At 41.6% G+C, this 6850-nt stretch overlaps 1 pseudogene; it reads right to left on the reverse strand.

Annotated features, from left to right (window-relative positions):
* Nucleotides 1–3226: 3226 nt before the first annotated feature.
* On the reverse strand, nt 3227–6516 carry LOC126528511 (uncharacterized; annotated as a pseudogene).
* Nucleotides 6517–6850: the final 334 nt, after the last annotated feature.

The following is a 6850-nucleotide window of genomic DNA, read 5'->3' on the forward strand; positions in this document are numbered from 1 at the left end:
GGAAACTCAAGTGGTTACAACTGGTATTAAGTGGTTTCGTCTGGTAATCAACTGGTCCCAGTTGAAATACAACTGGTACTCTGCTGGGTGCCTACTGGGAAGCAAGTGGTCCCAGTTGGAGGCAAAGTGCTTACCAACTGTTTCCAATTGGAGGCTGAGTGGAAGTGAACTGGTTCCAGCTATGAGCCAACTGGGCATGTTATTTCCATTACAGACCAGTTGACCAGCAACTGGTCCCAGTTGGACCAAGTAGAAATCAACTGGCTCGACAGTTGGGCACCAACTGGCCATGAAATTTTCAGGTAATAGACCAGATGAGCAGTAAATGTTCCCAGTTGGTAGCCAAATGGGCGCATCGTATCACAGTTTACATGAAGCAGTTAACCTGTAGCTTCACTTGATGAATATCAAAATGGGTAGTTCTTATTCAATACTATAATGATAGTAGTATTCTACATGCATCTAGATGGAACTGACACATGTACTATGAAAGTTGCCATTGAATGATCTTACCATATTCAAATTGAGAAAAAGTGCATATTATTTTATTGTGAAACATAAACTGCGCATTCAAGAATGCAACTTAAGTTGGAGCCCGTGCTTGACTTTGACGCCTGGCATGAACGTGCCCAGGACGGTCATTGCGTTTCCTCCGGTGCATTCACAACAGGCATAATTTAAATCAAGTCAAACATGGGCTGCAACTTAAGTTGCGTTCTTGAATAGAGGGGCAAGAGGGTGCGAGGTGATGTATCTAATATTTGCAGATGAACCCGCATTGTCAAGGCCCTGGTATGCAGTTTTTCTTCTGCAGGAGCAAGCAAAATAGTAGTACAGGGGGCACAAATATTTTTTCAGTATAATCGAAGGCTAGTTATCTGTCAAATTTCAGAAAGGGCCAGCCCTTTGTCAAGACATACACCTATATGTCTGTCCTTGTATGTGGGCCAACATATCTTTGATTAGTACCATAATTACAATCTATATGTACAATTCATAAATAGCAACTCTTTCAGTGATTTGCTGAAAATGTTTTATTACATCATGTTGTGACGTTTATATGGAAGCTGTCTACACATTGACATCAGATGCTTCAGGCTCTTTATTTCATGTTTGAAAGGAAATAAAGCATGTGATTTGTTAGATGAACAGCCCCAAATTTTTATTTATGTGACTACATTTATCCAAAGGCACATGGGCAGGGGTTACATAATTAAATCCATACAAATATATACAATGTAAAAGAGACTGTGCCTAAATACTGTTCATACATAACGAACAGATTACCAAAACACTGCTTGTTCAATGCAAACATAATATGTCAAAGAATAAACACTGACAAAAAAGAAACTTGGAAGCAAAGAAAAATAAAATGTTCAAGAAGTGTTTTAGATGGTGTTCTACCACAAATATTCATGTCACTGGTTGGAGTACCAGGTTTCTGAATGCTTCAGGGATAACGTTATCAGGGGCACAAACATCGCTTCAGGATGTTTGTTTTATTTGTTTATCCTACGTGAGAAAAAGTACTATCTTTAATAAGTACAGCACTGACATTACCATGAAATGCATGTGGGCGGCTTTAGATATGTTCACTTTTCAGAATCAGAATCATGTTTTATTGAGCTGCTAATATGTGTAATAAAATTGAAGATATAGAAGGAGTTCCTTGAGCATAAAGCTGCAGAGGGACATCCTCTCAGGTAGTAGACAAAACAAATTATATTATTACACAGCCAGGACAGGAACGAAATACAAAAGAAACAATAATACATGAACTATCAGACAATGCAAAATACCACCGTGAATACACAAACAATGCAAAATAATACAAACAAAGCAAACATGATCATGCAAAATAAAGTAGACTCTTGTACAAGGGAAGAAAAAATGAATAAACAATAACAGAGAATTCAAGTTCTAGGAGGACATATTATAGCACAACCAGGAATCCTGTATTTCCACACAAGATTCAGTCGAAGAGATAGCCTGGAAAAAAGTACAGTGACCTTTGAAATGGTCCTGACAATAAGACATTCTTTTACATGCAAGTAACAAACGGTTCTGAATAGCTTTCAGTGAACGAGTTTATTAGTTTTCACGTTCCATGCCGTGGTAGGCATACTCAAGGTGAAAGAGTCGAAACATTTAAATTGCAATTCATTTCCTAGGCATGCAGCATGGTTTTAAGGTCACTAATTTTACAATCTTGTTCTAGGGTTAATTCTAATGATAGAATTTAATTTCACATTTATGGTCAGCGAATTATTCCTGTTGTAGGAAGTAACCACACCAATAATTATTCAGTTTTCTGTGTTGAGACCCCATAAGCCACAGTAACATGTCTGAAATAAAGTTGAAAAGCGAAATCTCTTCAGCATGCCACCTGGTAACTGCATCTGGCAAACAGCCTGGCAACAAAGTAGTATCGTCTCCCATCATGCTCTATGCACAAACATCCCGATCGGTAATGTCAACAGAGCTCGGGGGACATCACAGGAAGCCCCAGAGCCACAGAACTCGTCAAGTTTATGACATCAATGTCGAAAGGTGCTACAGTGAGAAGTTGCCAGCCGCATGGTCTTTATCGTTGTACTAAAGGACGTTTTCGGAAACATTTATTAGCAACATTCAAAGATACTAGAGGAAGTAACACTCATTTGTTATTAACATTCAACAATTTAACCACAGGAACGGAACAACACGAACATTGTAACTTTTAAATGGGATGTTGTAGCTAGATTAAACTTTGCTGAATACTAATTTCCTGAAAACCATGACATTAAATGTTCTAAGCATCACCTCTGCCGACCCGAGCGGAGGTGAAGCGGGCATTAAGCACTCCTCATATGTGGGCCGATACCGAGGATAGTGCAATGCCAGGCCGACCCGCGGCGGAGGTGCAGTTTGCCATTAAGGGGCCCACATACACAGCTTCGCTGGTCATCCTTCTTCACAGAGTGGAAGGGCACTTCCGATTTTGTTCTGTAACAATATGTATAAAGCTCATAGCAAGCATACTCACAGATTATGCTTATATTTACAGGTATTTCATAAAAAGCGAAATGTGAACAAAAGTTAAGTAAAAAATTTATTACTGGAAACGATTTACGAGATTGCGAAAAAATTTCATTCCATCACATTCAATGCAAAGGCATGCAGCTGTTTTTTTGTCAACCTCTATGACCTTCTCTGCCATCCACTTTTGAACGCTTGAAATGTCTGTTTAGCCAAAAGAGAGAGAACTAACATAGCTCTTCGATACGAAGTAAATTCTCTTTCTGTCGCTGCAGCTCACTGAGACAATATGCTGTATCTTTGCATGCATATTGTTTGGCAGTCGTACAGCTGTGCAGTCGGTTCTGTCAGGCCTTTGGTATTCTTCAATGTGGAACACATGCCCAGAGATACAAACTCCGTCGTGTTCCTCAACAGGGCCAGTGATCTGCTGAGGGACCTGTGCCTCGATTAATCTCCGAAGAGACACACTGACAAGCCTTGGTTTGCCTAAAAGGGCTAGCGATTCGTCCTTGCGCATATCCCAGCACACAAAATCTCTAACTTGGCGACTTGCAGTTGCCTTGTAGGCACCAACTTTGTTGGCCATTAGCACTCTGCTCGTCACCTGATGAGGCACCCCCTTTGCAGAAGTAATGAATTTTTTAATCTTGCCTATTCCTGCTTCAAAATCAAAGCAAGAGTGTGCCCAAAGTGGCCCTTGCATCGTAGAACTTTTTGCAAGATGTCGCAATAAATGCACATTTCATGTCATTTCTTTTTTGGAATAAAGGAATTGAACGTTAACAACAAATTGCACAAGGCATTCTGTGCTCTGCCTTATGTCTTCAGCTGAGACAGTATCTGCAAGTAGAAGGTACACTGCTTTTACCAGCAGGCTGAAGTGCTTCATGTACTTGCCTGGCAACATTCTATCAACACACACAAGGCTGAAATATAAAAGCCACTTCTGCCACTCACTTGCCTTCCAAAACTTTCTCAGTTGAACAGATCTCGGCAGGCGTGTGATGCACTGTGGTGGCTTTATGGCACACAGCCTTTGATCAATTGTCCTAGCACATTGAGGTGATCCAATGTAATGCGGAGCCCCAACACCAGACAACCACAATTCCATAAACTGGCGTGTCACTCCAAGCAAAATACAGTGCATGTAGTCAGGGGTGAAGCCCCACACAATATCAAATCCCAACAAGTTTATCACTGGGGATGGCCCCTTCACTCCCCGAACATTCACTCCACTTCTGTGAGCTTCAGCCATGTCCTCAATCATTCCTTCTTTAGTCCTGTCGGGCACAGCTGTGGCGCTGACAGGATACTTGACTGTCCCTGCCAAATAAATATAAAGGAAATAAATTAAGTACAAAACTAACCGGTAGGCAAATAAACCTTTGCTGCAATTAATAATGCATATTACAACTTGTATTAATATTCCTGAATACATGTGAGACTCCCAACAGCCACGTCAGTGCATGCTGATGTGAAGTTCCCATTAAGCTTTCAAAAAGTTTGTACCAGAAAAAAAAAGAAAGGCTGGTATTTACACTGACCTTTACTTGAGGCAAAACTACTTCGCAAGAAGAATGCTCAAAACACAAATTTGTGTAGAGGAAATAAGGATGCAGAAACCAAATTACAGTGGCAAAACAGTGATGGTAAAACCCATAGACAGATTCAAGTGCAGTCAGCTAGATGTTTTTGTATAAAAGGGAGTTTGCTTACCTTCAATGCGTTTGCCAGGGTGTAAACACCAGCCACACCCAAAGTATCCATTATACTGGACCGTGTTCATCAGAGCCCTGGCTGGGGCATCAGCCGTACCAGTGAAACAGTAGACCTTTAAAGACCGAAAAAGGAAAATAAGGCCTTTGATGTAAAAATGAGAAGCTGTCATATGGTTTTGAAATGGTGCACTTTCAATTGCAATTGAACCCAGTTGGGATAGAATTTCTCGGTCAAGGTCGGCTCCTTTGCACAAGCTGCACGAGGGTGCCTACTGTGGTCCAGAATTTCTATCCGAATCGGGCTCAATGGCGATTGCAAGTGGTCGTGTGACACTGGTATATTACACTTGGCTCAAAAGCTTATGTGTTGACAATTGGTCTTTCGACAACAATAACATCATTAATTGGAATAACTTAACTAAAAAATAATTGCAATTCAATTTTGCGACTCACCTTAAAAATAAAAAGTTATTTTGTAGGTTGGTTAGTTTTTGACATGTTATACAGCAGTAAAAATCAGATTACACGAATGGCGCTTCCAAAAAGAAAAAGAAAGCTAGTGCAACAATAAGTATTTTCAATCCCATCGCCCTTATACTTTTTAAATGTGTTTCTTCATTTTTGGGTTGTGGTATTGTGTGGAGGGATAGATGATGTGCTTTTACATTTTCTAGATGAAAATTACAAAAACAAATAGAAGGAATTACTCACTTTTGAGTGAAAAGTCTCTCTGTCACACGTCCAGTTGATCCCAGTCTCGACGAGAGAGTCCATTTGCTTGGCAAATGCCTCCAGCACCAATGTCATATCTGGATGGCACTGGCCGTACCACAGCATGGCAACTAACATTTTTGGACCGCAATCCTGGAGGCAACTCATTAACTATCGTCTGAACGGGTCATATTGAAAACTTTGACGAGTTGAAAAGCGGACTTCCATCAGAGTGTATCGTCATGGTCAATTCCATAGCACCGAGACCGAGATCCTTGCGTGGCTGCTGATACAAACTTCCGTCTGTAATGTCTGCCATGAAGGCGGCCTCCGAACGATCTGACAGTACATCTAAAGAGTTTTTCAGTGCGCTGGAAATTTTTTCAGATGATAGAATTGAAGCAATCTGCTGCCCCATGGGAAGACTGACAAAGAAACTTCCTTGCGCCGTAAGGGTATCTCCTGTATACAGCTGTTTGCACTGCGCACATGTTGCTTTAATTTCTTTCCTTTTCTTGAGGTCTCCGTCACATTCGCCAAGAAGGCACACACATTCAGGACAGTAGAAATGAAAGACCATGCTTTCAGTCGAGATCCCCGCAAACTTCTCGAAAAGGAACTTTGTGTCTGGGAGACCGTTTCTTTTCAGTAAAAAACTGACTAGCCTCATCAAGTGCGCTACTTGTGTCCACGATAAATCAAAGTTGACCGCAAAGTCCATGACTAGGGTCACGATGTCTTCTGCCGAGAAATCGGAGCTTAGACTAGGAAATGACTGGAAGCCGTTATCTTCACCTTCCCGATTTTCATTTGCGTTCTGTGCATGGCGTTCCTCGTGGACGTTCTGCCCAAAATCTTCGCACTCGTTGACTTCCTCGCTCGACCAGTCGTTCATGCAAGCTGTTGAATTCCCAGCGGGTTCGTCAGCAGCAGGAACACCGTCCGACATCACGCTTTGCACTTCGCTGGTGTTCGCCAGGGGGCGAGACGCCCTGTACCCCGTTGATCTCGGCAGCTCGTTCCCTTCAAAGAATGGCTCCAAATAGAGCTTGCGCCGCTTAGACATGACGGCGGAACATTTCGAACTAATTAAAAAAAAGAGACCAAGTGTGCACTTGAGCTAAAATATTTGAGGCCACAACTTGCAAACCCGTGCATAGGCGCAAACGTCTTAAGATCTGGATTGCGTCGGCTATGAAGCAGCTAAATTACAAAAGCGACTAAACAGCGTTATAGGTTTTTATTTTGATACCCAGCACCAAATCTGCGTTAAAAATTTTCACTCACTTAGGCCACCTCTTTGATAATGTTATCACTGCATATTCAGTTTGTGCGCGAAAACAAATTTAGATCTCTTGGTCGGATGGCTGTGCGTGGCTGAGCTGAGCCATCCACAATCC

The sequence above is a fragment of the Dermacentor andersoni genome, chromosome 9 (genome assembly GCF_023375885.2).
Source record: "Dermacentor andersoni chromosome 9, qqDerAnde1_hic_scaffold, whole genome shotgun sequence".
Classification (NCBI taxonomy): Eukaryota; Metazoa; Arthropoda; class Arachnida; order Ixodida; family Ixodidae; genus Dermacentor; species Dermacentor andersoni.